This window comes from Sebastes fasciatus, chromosome 20, assembly GCF_043250625.1.
Source record: "Sebastes fasciatus isolate fSebFas1 chromosome 20, fSebFas1.pri, whole genome shotgun sequence".
In the NCBI taxonomy this organism is placed as follows: domain Eukaryota; kingdom Metazoa; phylum Chordata; class Actinopteri; order Perciformes; family Sebastidae; genus Sebastes; species Sebastes fasciatus.
This window is the reverse complement of record NC_133814.1, coordinates 21,594,678-21,611,391: the sequence shown is the minus strand read 5'-3', so window position 1 is coordinate 21,611,391 and position 16,714 is coordinate 21,594,678. Positions and strand designations below refer to the sequence as shown.

At 41.9% G+C, this 16,714-nt stretch overlaps 1 long non-coding RNA gene across 1 annotated transcript in view; it reads right to left on the bottom strand.

Moving 5' to 3' along the window:
- Positions 1–3,663: 3,663 nt before the first annotated feature.
- LOC141758910 (uncharacterized) overlaps positions 3,664–16,714 on the bottom strand; it is a 31,969-nt gene continuing 18,918 nt past the window's right edge. Inside the window, exon 3 of the long non-coding RNA XR_012591982.1 lies at positions 3,664–4,830. This is a non-coding gene — a long non-coding RNA (uncharacterized LOC141758910). The remainder of the gene's footprint in view (positions 4,831–16,714) is intronic.

Here is a 16,714-nt window from a genome sequence, read left to right as displayed (position 1 = left end):
TGTGAAAACAAGCCCAATGGTGAGGAGGAAGAGGAGGAGGAGGAGGAGGAAAGAAGGAGGAAGAGGTGAGGTATGCTATGCTCCAGTTAAGGCTGTGGGGTTTAGTCTGTGGCTCCTTCATGTGGCAGAAGCCCATTAATCATTGCTGCTCTCTGACAGGACCTCTGCAACACACACAGACACACTTACACCCACGTGCATGAGCACCCACTCCGCCCCCGCTGCCACATACACGGAGGAGCACGCCCTGATTTTACCGGCCGATCATCTCTCGCCCACGTCCATCCCATCGAACCATCCATCTTATGCATCCATCTCCATCTAGCTCTGAGAAGCGCTGGCAACCGCTCACGAGCCATCAAATCTGCTTTCATTTCTTTCTCCACTTGGCAGCCGTTGAGAGAGAGAGCACAATCTCAACATCGCACCAAAGAAAATAAACTGAGGGTGAAATGCTACATAAACTGTGAAATGACGTCAAAACAAAACAGAAACAATGAATCCGATTTCTCAGTAAACACACAGTTTCACAGAGCTCTGCTGCTCAGAGTGGCTTAAAAGAAACCTGATTATGAACCTGAAAAGTCTTTCTAACAGACGACGGAAAACTGGTTTATTGGTAACACATCACGCTGCTCTGGCTTGAGCTGGTTGAGCTCGAGCACAGATCCCATTCCTAACTTTGCATGCAACGATACTGTATACTGTATATTATTAAAAGAGTTCCGAGTGCACACACAATTTAAGGATGAATGGCATTTATAAAAACAAAATTCTTTATAAATGAAACACTTGGCAGCTGAAGAAAGGAACACAAACCGTAGAGATTTTTGAGAACTCCACATTGAAGTGACTTCTATTTAAAACCTTTCATTTAAAACCTTTCCACTTAGCTCTAATGTGACATGAACTAAACCGGTCTGGAAGTTTTGGAAGATTTGTCTGGTTCTGTAGATGTTTTGATTGGAGACAGTGAAATACTTATTATGTCTCTTGTGTTTTTTTTTTTACATACTGCATTGGAAATATTTTCCTTTTATGAACAGGGTTGGAAATGAAAGCAGCAGTCGGTAGAAATGGAGCAAATATGATTAAAAAAAAGTTATTTTTATAAAACTATGTCACTTTATCCTGACAGTATAATGCATGAGACAAGTAATCTGAAAATAATCATGTGCCTCTGTGTCCTCCGGTGTTCCTAATGGCAAATGATGCATGAATGAATGAATGAAAACTGATGATTATTAGACCAGAGATTCACACGAGTTCACGCCAGAGGGTCGAATTATTCAGTTTTCTTTCCTGAGAATTAAAAGTAAAACTAAAGTAGTCCTATTTAACAAAAATGTTATTGCAGTGCACTTATTATTTAGTTATTTTTATTCTTTAAAAGTCACCAGAATGCAGGAAAACAAAGTCTCTGAAAGGGAAGACCCCCCTCTTTGGTTTTAAAATCCTCCCTATTTCTGAGGTCTCAAGGTTGGCAAGTACGTAGCAGGCACTTGGATATTTTACCAGCATTTGGGTGGTTTCCAACCCTGTTTATGAAGCCTATATATCATAAAAAGTTGCTTTTATTACAGTAAAGAAAGAGTCTGAGTTAACTCTATGAAGGTGTTATAACCCGAAGCCACCACTAGGGGCTATCTACTCCACAGGTTTCTCCACTTGAAAGCAGCAACTCCCCCCCAAGCTTCAGTCAGCAACCACTTCTCATGACAAAGGATTAAAGGCTGAGTATATTACAGGACGTGTATTATTCCAGCAGTATGCATTTCACTAATGGATCCATCAAAGTTTTGACTGAATGAAAAGAAAAGAGAAGAAACATTTTGAATGTGAAGCAGTGCGACCGCAGTTTTCCACATTAATCCAGCATGTGCAACCGGGCTGCTTTTCCAGTTCTGTGTGAAAATAAGGAATGTGTGTGTTGGTTTTTTTCTGTTCAAAGAGACAATGATTACTCTGCAAAATTATCCACTGAGATGAGAAGGCACAATGAACAAATTATACCCTTGAAGTTTTCTGCAACTGCATGCAAATTTGAGAAGAAACAAATATGTAGTGTGTGTGTGTGTGTGTGTGTGTGTGTGCTTTAACCCGTTCGGCTGGTAGAACATCAACATGGTGTGTGAGATGTGCCCCAGTTGTAGCGGTGAATGTAAACAATTGCGGTTTGAGCGCATGAGAAACAGATGAGAAGGATACAGATTTGAAGATGTGTAGTTTTGTTTGTCACAGTGTCAGTGAGGAGCACTGAGAGCATGAAGGATGGATGCAAATCTAGAGGGCTACAGAGCTGTCACGACCTGGTTAAGGTACAGAGGGGGTGCACCGATACCGATATCGAAATCGGGCCAGTATTGACTCAAATAGCTGGATCAGATATCAGTGACAATAGGGCTGATCTATTCAATTCAATTCTATGTTTATATACTATGTACTAGGGCTGAAAAATGTATCGAATAATAATTAAAATTGCAATATGACCTACTGCAATTTTCAAAATCGCAGGGGGCGCAATATTTGTTAAAGGTGCAGTATGTAGGATTTAGTGGCATCTAGCGGTGTGGTTGCAGATTGCAACCACACCGCTAGAGTACTCCTTCGCTAACTCTTCCATTTCCAAGACTGTGGTAATGTGAGCCGCCAAGTAGTAAACCGTGGTAACACCGTTCGCCTCACTCAGAGGCCATCCATAACAACATTACTTTAGGAGCAACGAAAGTCAGACACCAGCTGGCATACCACGGTTTTGCACTCTGCAGCTCACGTTACCGCAGTTTCACAAGAATGTCGGAGAACTACGGTGGCCTTCGGGTAATGTAAAAATGCGCCAGTGTTTGGTTTGTCCATTCTGGGCTACTGTAGAAACCTGGTGGAGCAACATGGCGGACTCCATGAAAGAGGACCCGCTCCCTGTGTAGATATGAAGGGCTCATTCTAAGCTAACGAAAACACAGTTTTCATTGATTATACACTAATGAAAACATAGTTATGAATATTATATTAAATTTCTGCAAATAGAGCCCCAAAAATGTTACAGACTGTTCCTTTAATGGTGAAATGTGTGTCAAAATACCATTTTAAATTGAATATTGTGGTGCTGCAGATATGTCCTGGCCTACACATTATATTCTACAGACTTACGAAAGCATCTTTGTCTGGTACAGATCCCTGTTCAGCCGTACTATATACATTATATACTGGAATTACATACTGGGGGCGTGACGAATAAACGACACAAAAATGCAAAATGCTTGCCTGCAAATATTCTATGTCTAGGGCTTTTATTGTGAAAGGTAAGAACAGAAGGAGTGGATAAGGTATGTGCTGCCTTTGTCAAGTTGAAAGAATAATCAAGTTTGCTGTCTTGGTTCGGACTCGTGATTGTTCGATACCTCCATTCATAGAGCGAAACTTGGAAAAATCTACTTTGTTCCAAAAAAAACAGATGCTTTTTCGCCGTGTAATATTCATGTTCTGTGTGAAAGTATTCATGACAAAAACAACAGTGTGAAAAAATATATTGACGCATGAATTAATCGCACAAAACACCGCCAGGAAGAGTTGGAGAAAGAAGAATGGATACGCAAATGCACGAGCAGAGAGGAGTGCAAGGTTCGAGGAAGTTGGATGGAGATAATAAATGTGAGTAGATTAGAGCAGATAGTGAAAACCACATGAAAGTAGAGCTGCATTGACAGTGTGCCTAGATACAAAAATAAACATGCTGAAGGCAGGAGGTGGTGTGATGCCAAAACGAGGAGGGAAATACAGGTTGCAGCCAAGAACGCTGGAAAGATGACATGTTTAAGCAGCACCAATTTAGAAGAACTGACAAGGATAGAGCACATCCTGTAGGTAATATTTTCCTCTCTGCTTTTCACCTTTGTGTGGCAGAAAATTACATGTAAGGATTAATGAGGTAACTCTTTCCTGAATCCTCCTGCCATCTGCCCCTTCAAAGGGATTTCATCAAGTAGAGGAGCTAGAAAATGCCTCCAAGGGATGTCAGAGCTAATTGTTTCCCATTTAGGCAAATCAAATGAGTTACATCTTGTATGGTTGTTAAAATATGACTGTCGGATACAATATGAAAGGGACTTGATTGAACCCTCAGGGGTCACTGGACCTCAGTTTGGAAATGTCTTGTTCAGTCTAAGAATAACCAGATGTGTTGATGCTAATGCGTGTTAAATCCATTCACTGGCTGGCTATAGAGAGACATTTTGATATTCATAGATAAACATCTTGGGGGGGATAAACACATTGGTGGTCAGAAATTAAAAAAATAAATAAAATAATGCGATGTAATAAAGATCTAGTTTAAGACTTTAAATCGGAAGAAAATGCAGAGCAGATATCATCATATGTTACTGTGAAAAATAGAAATTCTGACATGATTATTAATGTAATCAGAGACTAAAATAGCTCTGGCTTTGACTCTGTTTTTATAAATATGATTATTACTGTGACAACAGAGCTGGAGAGAGAGAAAAAAAAAAAGCTCGGTTTAAAAGCGATCTCTCTTTTTTGCCAGCGTTATTACATGTGCAAAAGTCACCATCAAACTGGATTAGGGGAATAGGATTGCGATGCTCTTCTTTGATCTGCCAGATTACAGTAAATCTGCCACGGCACAGAATGAAAAGTTAGCGAGAGAGAGAGAGAGAGGACCGGAGACGGGGGAGGAGGGGATTCTGCAGGGGCCCCGATATCCACGCCGTCTCTCCGCTAAGCCGAATTCTTCCCCCCTCGCCTCGTGCTTCCAGGAGATTTGGCGTGGCTGTGATGTCTAAGTCCGAGGAGACACAATCGGGGCAGTTGCTAATATGGCAGCCGAGAAAAAAAAACACAGAGATACCTTTCATTAATGATGTCTCTGTTTCTTCCACCCTTTATTTTTGATCCACTCATCCATATGGAGAGAGATCAAATGTTTCTATGAGATAAAAGCTCAACAAAACAGCACCATTCTCCCTGAAGGCTCTAATCTACGATGTACGTATTTGATGTAGGAAGGGTGCAACCGTTTCTAACAAATCTGATGCATTAGATCTCCAGACTACGTCAGAGTGCGGTAAGATTAGAGCCGCTGTCTGATCATCTGCGCGGATGAACAAGGCTTGATAATAGCTCCGCTAATTAACTCTAGACTACACTGGAGGAGTCGAGCGCTGGCTCCTGGCTAATCGCAGAACAAATGTCCCCCTACCCCCGTGTCTACATCACCGCCACCTCTATACCCTGCTCTCTCCTACTCTCTCTGCCACCTTGACAGCACGCTCACTTAGACATAATGATGTCTTTTGCTGAACAAAACTCCCTCAGCTCAGTTCCTCCCTGGGAGCAGTAACGAGACCTTTAGCACGACGTCGAGAACACTGAGATCCTTCAACAATCTCGATAATGAACCTCTCTCCGGAGTCGGCCAGGAATTAATCGCTGGGCAGCGGGGAAGGACAGGAAGAAGAAGACAGGAGGACAGTCCCGATTTGACTGTTATCAGGCCATTAAATAGGGGTTATCGGTCGCTATAAGCACCATAGATGTGGGTCAGTAGGGGCCTACTACCTTGGGTGTTTTCATATTAGGTACGATTGATTCCTACCGTGCCCAAGTACGATTGCCCTCCTCCCCACTCCCACAACTCTCAGCTTTCACTTTAGTAAAGTTGTTCCGTACCCGAGTACACTTGCGTCATCATCCACGTGTATTTGTTTATGTTGAGATCAGCTGGTCTAGTGGCGGAGCATCGTAAATCACTTCATTCAAACTTGACAGAAACAAAATAAAACTCACCAAAACCATCATCGTTAGTCTCTCCAACAATCACCAACTCTGGTTTGGTAGAAATAAACTCTTATTTTACAGAGTTTGATGTGAAAATATGTTGGCGTTCACACCTGATGCGAACCGTACCCAAGACCACCTTTTTAAGTGGACTCGAGTACGGATTGACGAACCGCGCCCGAGTACGGTACGGAGCGTTCACACTAATCAAACAAACTGGACTTTGGGGTCAAGTGTACTCGGATCCGGGTCCGGGTCCCTGATGTGAAAGCATCCTTAAAAGCTACATGTTGTAACACACTGTAAAACTGAAAGAAACGTTACGTTTTGAACGCAAACAAAAAGGCTTCGTTAGATTTAGGCAAGAAAACTACCACTTCTTTAGGTTTAGGCAACAAAACCACTTAGTTAGGTTTTACGTATTAAAAGTGAAAGTGAAACTAAACGCTTGTGAACACAAAGACAACTACACGTTGTTGGTTTCACACAGGATGTGAAGCTCGGTCTGTTTTTTGTCCCATCCATCGCCCTTCACCCCTTATGGACTTTCACACAGTCTATACTACAGCGTATGACTTCGGCTTCTGCTCCTGTCATAATTACTACGGCCGCTTTTGTCTTCTTTTACACCTTCTTCCTGTGATCTACCATGTGAATAGATGATAAAACGTAATATTGGGTGTAGTAGGCCCCTACTGACCCACATCTATGGGGCTTATAGCGACCGATAATGCCTATTTAATAGCCTGACAACAGTCCAATTGGCTGGACAGCGAGAAAAAGAGGGAAGAGGAATGAGGGAGGGAAATAATCGCGAGGGTGTGAATGAGAGAACATGACATGTGAGAAAAAAGCATTTAAGAAGAGTTTTCATTGCCAAAGACACCGGCCTGGAGAGTCCATTAATAATGGCTCAGAAATCCTGTCATCACAAGGCTCCCGTTATTACACACGAGTCAGATGGTCCAATTACAAACCGCCGCCGCTCCGCTGGCGTCGCTCTGTTCTGCTGCTAACGACTCCGGACAGGCCGGCTATCAATGATACTTTGGACATTAGATTAGTCATCAAGTCAGAGGAAGTCAGGATGATTGCGATGTCCATCTTAATAAAAGCAGCCCTCCCACATCCTCCTACTGTCTTTCCTTTCGTTCTTTATAGCTAAGCGTTACTTTCTCTTCTTCTCTTACTTGTTGTACGTCTCAATCTGCCCTCACATCCTTTATTGTCTTGAATTCATCATCTTTACTCCTTACTTTTCTCCATCCATTCTTCTTTCTATCCCTCTCTCCCTGTGAGTGTGTGTGTGTGCAGGCTCTGGGCTAAATAGCTGGAAAACATTCAGACATTAATCAGCCTGTCGCCAGACAGCGCTGACATCACAGGCCTAGCAGGATAAACACACAGACAGACATGCGTGTGTGAGCGTGCACACACCCACACACACACTCGCAGGTAATTTCTTCTCTCTTTTTTTCTCTCTGCAGCAGGATAAACAGGTAATCAGTCTGGAGCGGGACACTAATTGACACACGTACTGTACATGTACACATAACGCACACATGTACAGAGATGCACACACGCACACCTTGGTTGGGCTGATTTGGCTGGTTGGAGGAGGACAGTAAACAGAGGTGACCTCATGTTGGTGACCTAATGTCCAAAAGGAAAATGTGTCCACAGCCAGAGGAGGCAGGGAGGTGTTGGCACCGCTAGTTGGGTCCCTGTCGACATTGTATACCTGCATGGTTAAAGTTTCTCTTTGTCTTTTAACATGCTTAGGGGCCGTGTCCACCAAGGTGATTTTTTTTCCTGAGTACAGCGTACTTTTTTAACCCCCCGAGACCTGCGGGGATTGCGGATGATCCTGACTGACTATACTGTCTTTTACAGGCTGTAACAGGTTCAGTTTTAGAGCTAGAGTGAAGGTACATATATCATCTGAGACTAGAAAACCTAAGGTACCACTGGTACCACACAGTCTTGGAATTACATAAATTGGGCATCACTGTAAAGCTGAGACTCTTGTGGATCCAATGAGCCCAACTGTATTCATGTGTGATGATGTTAGTCCCCATTGTAGTGAGAGCGTTTTTTTAAACTTGACCTCACTGTATAAAAATGACCTGTGGTGACCTCTAGGATAATCACAGCCTCGTGAAACTTTACAGCCACAAACTACAAACCTAGAGCATTCAGAGGATGGATCCTAGGTAGATTGACAATAAGGGGGTTTCTGATCAGTTTCTAAAACAGAAGTGCAGAAGGAAAAGCTGACTGACGACCTCATAGACTGTTGTTCCTAGAAACCTTCACCATCTTTCTCTGCGTCTTGGATCATTCAAGGATGGAAATGTATTTGTGATCAACGAGCAATGATCAGTTTTTATTCTACACTTCCTGCACTTGTAAAGATAACTTAATATGCAGGCTTGCATTTCTCTAAACATATTTCCGTAAAATACAGACACTCACATGGAGACACAAACTCAGACACACACTCACACACACACACACACACACACACACACAGATGTTAACACAGAGGGTGTCAGAGGGTTGATGTGGTAAAGGCTGTGTTGAACAAAGGAAGATTTGGTTGCATCCCCCCCTCCTCCTCCTCCTCCTCCCTGCCACAAACGACCTGCCGGGGGATTATTTCATAGCAGTTACGGGACGGAAGATTTAGGGAGCAGACATGCACCTCGCCTCGCACCTCCCAATCCCCAGCAGACTCCCCTTTGAGACGAGGGTCCCGGCTCCGGTGACACAGAGAGCTACAAAGCTACAAAGGTTTCTCTACATCCGCCCCCAGTGTTCGACACGCATACGGGCACAAAAAGACAAACCAGATGCACATACAAATAAGCACCTGGGCGTATATGCTGGATTCACATACAGCATTTTCTCAGCAAAAACATGGGAATTTTTTTCTTTTCTTCACAATCCATGAATTATTATTTTGTGTTTTCTCTCTTTCTTGCTCATAACTGTCCAATTACCTGTAGCATCAATCTCCACAAATACAGCCACTGAGCTAGTTACTCCCATTATGAGCTATACATCATTACCTCTGGAAGAATGGGAGATCCTATTTGGAGCATGACATCCCTTTATTCTAAAGACGTTCAGGCATCCGGACTGTATGTGCATGTGAGAAAGAGACAGTGAAGTCTTAGAAGCGGCCTGACAATGACTTAAATATATGCATACTGTAGTGTGTATTATTCAGAGGCATGCTAAATGAAGATGACATTTAGACATTTGTAATTCTCCTATAGAGCACCAGACTTAAGAACAATGCCCCGCGGGCGGAAACCACAGAAGCCCTTTCAGCGAGGTGATACACATTTTACAGTATAATTGCTAGAAGATACCCGGTACGCTTTCCCCTTCGTCTCCGTCTGTCTCTGCATGTCACGTCTGTAATCATCTAGTGAGCAGAACAGACATGTCAATTACATGGAGATCGCTTTTGATGTGAGAATATTCACCTGTAGCCAAAAATGTGGGCATCCCATGAGCGTAACATTCTCTTCACTGACATTTATGCAAACTAATCTCTATTTTGCATTCACATATAGAAGGTAAGCAGGTAAACAGTCCGTGTGGAGGGAAAGAGATGGAAGCCGAAATGAAATCTCGGAACCCATTGGCTATCGTCCGATGATGATTTAGCTTTTTAGTGGTTTAATAATAGCTTGTAAACTTGCTACTTGTGAAACAATCCAGTCATACACGTCGTCTCTCAACTCCAATTCCAGCGCATCTAATCGGACTGTAAACAATGAGCAGCGCGGGAAGTCCCAGATATCCGCTGGCTACACCGGAAACCCAGAAATACAACCTCTCGCCCTCAGAGGCTTATCCGTCGAAAGAGTGATGAGGTTCCGAGACTGACGTTAAACCGGGTGCACCTGTGAGAGGACAGCTCAGAAAACGGCGCTAACAGCACAAACAACGGCAACAATGGTGACAGAGATAACAGTGTTAACCTGAGGGGTAACCAGAGGGTGAGTGCTATGCTTCCACGACGACGCCGTCAGTCGGGACGGCGTCATCAGCTGTAACTGCTTTAAGAGAGCAGTGCAAAGTGGCGGCCATGAGCTAGCCAGTGCGGCACGCTCCCATGCACTAACATCCACTAAAAGCATGCACGGTCAACCCGGCTATGTCAACAAAGCACAGAGAAATTCAAATTACAACACACACAGAAGGAGAGTGACTTCATTCTCTGCTCAGGGAGACATTACTCCTCTATTTCTTTACATAGCAAATAGTTATTTGCTGCTATATTAATCCTCTGGATATCATATAGAGAACCTTTAACATTTAAAATTAACACAGATAGATCGTCTTTTTTAATATAAAAAATGATGATGATGATAATAATCCTTATCTGTATTTCAAGATTTCAGCCTTGGTTGATCTGCACTTGCAGTTACTGGTGGTTTTATAATACAGGGTCCCAGAGTTCTGTTCAAAATGGCACATGTATAGACCACTGAGGACACCTCCAGAAGAAGAGCAACTCTGTTTACACGACACCCAAGCTGGAAACGATACGGATGAGAGCCGTGAGAGTGAACCAAAACAGTAAAGTTTCAGGCCGACAGCCAAAACAACGAGCTGAAAGATGCTGTAAAGAGCTGAGGGGATAATAAATCTGTGTGGGTTCATCACTACGGGAACGTGCATGTGACCAAAAAGGAAAACAGAGCTGCAGTTGACACTTGTGCTGTGAGAGAGAGAGATAAAATAGGACATAGATGTAGCGTGCTGGCAGCCTGTGGGTTTGGGGTCTTAATCCGAGGCAGGCAGAGCAGCCAGGTCCTCATAAGGGCTCTTTTCATGGGACTGAGGGGCCTGGTGCTTTCTGAGGCCTGGGGTGCACGGACAAGCCCCCGCTCCCCTCCCTCCTTCCTCCTTCCCCCTATCCAGACCCTAGTCATCCTCCTTCCACCCCTTTGTGGGTCTTTTCCACTTTGATTTCATGTTTGCCCATCTCATGGCTCTGAGACGGGGCGAGCAGAGACATTCCACAAAAGACCCCATGAGACGCTGCCCCCTCCGCTTCCTGCACACCACATATACATAATCACACACATCCTCACATACACACACACACACACACACACAGACACACAGACACACACAGTCCATATTTATGTATAGGTAAATGTGTGTATTGACATGAACGTACACCACCAAACATGCACACACCCCCTCACCTAAACCTCTTGTTTCCACTCCCACCCAAAGAAAGAAAAGCTTGTGCCAAATTACCACAAACAAAGGCTTCATTCTGGTTCACTTTCTGTTTTAGGGGATTTTCCGTGAGGCTCAGAGCGGTTACAATCTCATGTACGTATTTGTTGACCTGCTCATATCGTTGCTTGTCTTCAGGCGGAGCACAAATCTGTGGTATTACGAGAAACCAAACAAACTTTCTGTCACATTCCAGGGAAACTGAAACCAACACAGAGTTTGACATATCTTGGAGTCAAAACAAATTGTCACAGTCCTGTGGTTCTGACAGGTGGTATCTATTTGGGTTGAAGTGATGGGAGTAAATAACAAATATTGTCTCCTGAATAGTTTGTTGCAACCTTTATTTAATTCATTTGTGTTTTTATTTTATTTAACTGTATTTGTAATATGTATTTATTTTTATATTCTGTTTTATTTACTCTTTTGTAAACGTGCCTTATACACACAGTATGTACTGTGTATCTATCCTGTGGAGGTGAATTAATGTGGGGGCGGGACCACAGAGATATAAGTATAGGTTTTGAGAATCTGGTGTGTGAATTAATTGAATTTATTTAAATTTCTTTATTAGTATTATTTATTTATTTTTTAATTTAATTTTAAATGTTTAATATTTTTTCTATTAATTTAATTTAATTTTCATTTATTTATTTATATTTATTAATTACAATTATTTATTTAAGTTTTATTTTATTTTATTTTTAAATTTTTATATTTATTTATTTGATTATTTATTCATATTTATTCATATTATTCTTTTTATATATATAATTTTATGTAAAAATGTATAATATTTTTTCTATTTATCTATTTAATTTTATCTTTATTTATTTATTTATATATATTTACTTATTACTATAATATATTTATTTTTAATTTAAAATGTGATGTAATATTTTTCTATTTATTTATTTATTTCATTCTATTATTATTTATTCAAATATTATTACCATTTTTCTCCTCCCTTGTTTTTGTATACTTTGTTTTTCAATTTACAATCACTATCTGTTATCTATATCTATTATATGTACATAATTCTGTGGTTGTTATGGTTATACAATTTATTGGAAACAACAAAAAGCATGATTCTGAAAAAAAGAAGAAACTCAACAAACCCAACCCCGTCACATCTCCCAGGCTGATGACGTTCCCAGCAGACTAAACCATACGGGGGTCCCCTCAGCTGTTTCTCTCCCCCACAGGCTGTGAGCCCGTCCCTGGCTGAGGGGTCCCGAGGTGTTCCCCTGAGGAGCCCCAGAGCTCTGGGTGTTAGTGTTGCCACTGGGGCTTTATAGACTCCCTACTGAGAGCATCTCCTTAGAACAGACAATGGGAGGCATTTATCCCCTGGGTGACCGTGCTGACCCCCTAAACTCACTCCCCTAAATCCGCCGGGCATGGACTGGCGGCTCCTTTCAGGGAGCCTTTCACAAGGCCTCACAAAGCGCCCTGGCCCACGGGCAAGCCTCCTCAGTAATGCATCACTTATACAAGATCGGTGTGGATGTTCGTTAGCAAGTTTGTGTCCTTCTTGATCCAAAATGTGAAAGAAAATCAACATTAATAAGAGAATTTTCAAGATTCTGTTCGTAGCCACTGTGAAAAAGCAAGTGTTGAAGTCAGAAACCTACGATGCACTGACGCACACAAGAGAATCAAACTGCTCCCATCAAAGGAGGAAAAACATTTTCTATTTCCAGCCTCATCTTTGCTGCCTTTTCTCGTCCTCCGTGCTCTTCCCATCCCCTAACCTTGTTCTCTCTTTTCAAACACATCTCCCTCCTTTCAGCCTCACTTCCTCTCCCAGTTTGTATTGTTGTCGTTTCTTCCCCCCATTCCTCCTCTCTCTTTCACTCAGCACTTTTAATTCCACCCGCTATTTTCTCCTCTTGCCTCGATGTAGAGGCGCCATTTCAATTGGGGGGCGGGGGGGGAGGCGAAGGGGTGTTTGTATGCGTGTGTGTGACTGTTTGTTCATGCGAGTGTGTATGTGTGTGAATTAGGGGAGGGGCCAGAAAGAGAGAGGAAGAAAGAGAGGTTAATATATGTGTGTATATTTGTGAGAGACGGCGTGAGCGAGAGCAGTTGTGTGTCTGTGCACGCATGTCTTTGTGCGTGCGATGGAGACGGAGTAAATGGGTTTACCCTCCACTTTAGTTTATGCATGTATCCTTCTGGGGGACCCCCGCTGCAAGGAAGAGGCTTCCTTTCATTCTTTTGCATTCCAATGCATCCTATACACTCTGTAAGACCCCGTTAAATGCGGAGAAAATAGGCCGAGTGGTATGAGTGAGTGATCGACGTCTCTGTTCTTCGGCTTTAGCATTCTTTTCTCTAGGCTCCTATTTATTGGCATTTTTTCAGCCTTGAGAAACAGAAAATCAGTATATTAGAGAATGCAGCGTGGAGAGAAAACCCCCACATCTCATGGTTTGTTATAGGCCTCCAAAACCCAACGGCGAGACACCAAATTTTAGGAATGTTATTTTTGTATATTTGATTTTCACTCTGTTGAAGGAGAATTCCGACGTATTAAATCTCGGGTCATATTTTCACGTTGGACATCATTTCTATGGGTTGATAAAAAAACAAAAATGAGCGCGCCCAGAATGTCAGTAACAGTCCCTCATTGTTCGGGCTGGGTATCGGTACTTAATACCTTTAGGGCATGACCGACATAACCCAGTACCACGTAGTACAGACACTTCTTCAGTCAAACAATATATGCATTCAATCCTTTCTGTGACCAGATCTAGAAAAAAAACGTTGCTTTTGCTCGCAGCAAATCATTGCAAGCGTTCTTTGATTTAACGTGTGATTACCGTGCCCCTACCACAGCAGCTACAACCCACACAGCCGGGATTGCCTGCCTGCACATGGGAGCCAACGGCTAGCAGCCAGGTAACGTTGTTAACAGCGCAACGTATCCTCATACAACGGTTCGTATATCTTACAAAAAGTTATTCCTCATTTTTTTTCTGCGCTTTCCTACGAATGTCCAGCAGCACATGTCAAATTCAGCTTGTTACATGCATACAGTCTTTTCAAAATAAATCTCCGTCTTCACAGGAAACAACTTAGTTAGGTTTAGACGACAAAACTACTTGGTTAGGTTTAGGAAAAGATTATGCATTGGGTTAAAATAACTACGGAAGTGCTATTGCTTAAGTACGGAAGTTATGTGGCAAATAAATGGTCGTTACGCTTCTGCGATTGGCTAGCCAGTGGGACACACACACACACAGCTTCCATTCACATGATGGGTATCGAATGAAGTACTCTATTGGTATTGGTATCACTTTAAGGGTACTAGTGTTGGTACTGGTATTGTCATTATTTAAACGATACCCAGCACTACTCATTGCACAGGACAGCTGTGTGCCATGGATGTTTTGGGACCCCAAAGATGGCGGCAATTCAATTCAATCAAAAATACTCGCTCAACGCATGAGCCAAAGAAGTTTTCTCGATTCCTGGTGTGGCCAACTACACAAAAGAATCACAAACAAACTGTATACAATGCTGGCTTCTGGTCTGGCTAGTAATCAGCAGTAATTTACAGAATATATGATTTATAGGGCTATAGCATGCAGCATTTGACTTGCAAGACAAGCGATTTTCATTTGACTATAGCTATGTTTCCAAACACATATAGCCTACTGGTAATACTGAACAAATATTAAAAGAATAAATAATTATATAAAATGTATTATTTGTGATTAATTGTCATCAGATCAGATTTATAAGCACAAACCAGAGTGGCTATTTTTCAGATATCTTTCTTTGAGTTTAAAATCAGTGAATGGTAAAATGCTAAATTCATTCAGACAGTTGTTAAATGTCTACCAAATCATGACCTGACAGTAGATTCAACATGAACACAAGTACTGTACGTAAATGTTCATGCAAAACTTGACATTTTAAAGGAATGTGATTTAATCTACTATAGTTAGAGTTGTATTAACCATGGCTCTAAGCAGCAGAATACGTAGACGAGCTAACTGTCATTTCCAGTCAATGAAAAGTTACACAACACGGAACAATTCGTTTTTCCCGTAAAAGTAAACAGGCGGGAGATCAGATCTGTTTTGAATGAGAGCAGCAAAGTCCCTCATGTTTCCTTTGAACGCAAGTTTTTTTTTCTTTTCTCCTCTGGTCTCAGAAAAGGTTGTTGAGACATAACATGTGGTTAGGTCAGACAAACCGCAGAACACGCTACTCTAAACAACACACCACCAAGAGAACAAGCCGCCATCGTCCACACCGTGGTGGCCACATGGGCAACTTGTAAACAGAACAACGTGATCAAAAATGCTGACTTGTTAACAAACTTTTTAGGAGTAAATACACAGACATTCTTGCCAAATGTTTAGTATCAGTATATTTATATGTATATACTATATTTGTGTTCACAAATCCCTTGAAGAAAGCCATGAATAGGGTTCAGCTTGTAGTATTATACATATTCTCAGAGAGGAAAATGTTGGTGGCTGTTAGAGGAAAAACAAAGACTGAGGAACAAAGTTAGCACTCCTTTTTAAAAACTGATAACAGACAAAGTCAAGGAGAGCTGCTTTTCATACTTTATCGAAACTTCAACAACATTTAACCTTAAAGGTTATTGTCATTTAGCTGCTTACTTTGAGGTTAGCCTTTATAACAAACAGAGCTAAAGATTGGTCCAGATTGTCAAAGGCCGTATCAGAGTTCAGGTCCACAACTGTGTGTGCTTTGCCCTGACCTAGGAGTGTCTGTTTATTGTTTGTCCATATGCCGGTGTGTGTGTCAGCAGTGCCCTAACCCGACCTGGGGGTAATAGGTACGCGAGGGTCAAGTATGCCCGGAGTGCAGAGTATGCGGAGCAGGTTGTCGCGTGAAGTCTCGGTGGGTGCGGCGGCTGGATAGAAGGCAGGTGGAGAGTCAAAGGGTTAAACTAGAACAGGTTGGTAAGAGTGCAGGCATGCATGTGCCACAGTTGGTACTGGATTGCAAGTGTGTGAAGTCTAAGGGGGTCGGTCAGCTCTGACTGTGTGTGGCTGTGCATTACTGCACGGCATAAGGTCAGGGTTAAAAAGACACGGTTGTTTTAACCCTGTGAAATTAAGCGTTCGCCCTTAAGGTCTAATCCAGATTTTTCCAAAAACGCAAGCATATGTCACACTGCAGGAACCTCTGATAGGGTCTTAGTTGAATAAGATTTCTTTAGTTGATTAGTTTTTATGCTTTTTGTCATGCTGAAAGACTTATTTCCAAGAAACTTAAGGGCACTTCTCTGGTAAACACAAGATTTAAAGTGGTGCCTTTGTGTGATTCTTTGTGGAGAAACTCAACTCAATCAAGTAATCGATTAGATAATAACCTGTATGCCTCACTGTGTGGGAGTGACTGGGATAATTGTTTTGTGTAAGGAAACATCAGGCTTGACTTAAACATTACTTTCCTAACTTTGTAAAAAAAAAGTAACAAATAAATTAGGGCTTAATTGCAAATTAATCACACATTTCTTATCTGTTCAAAATGTACCTTAAAAGGAGATTTGTCAAGTATTTAATACTCTTATCAACATGGGAGTGGACAAATATGCTGCTTTATGCAAATGTATATATATATTTATTATTTGAAATCAATTAACAACACAAAACAATGA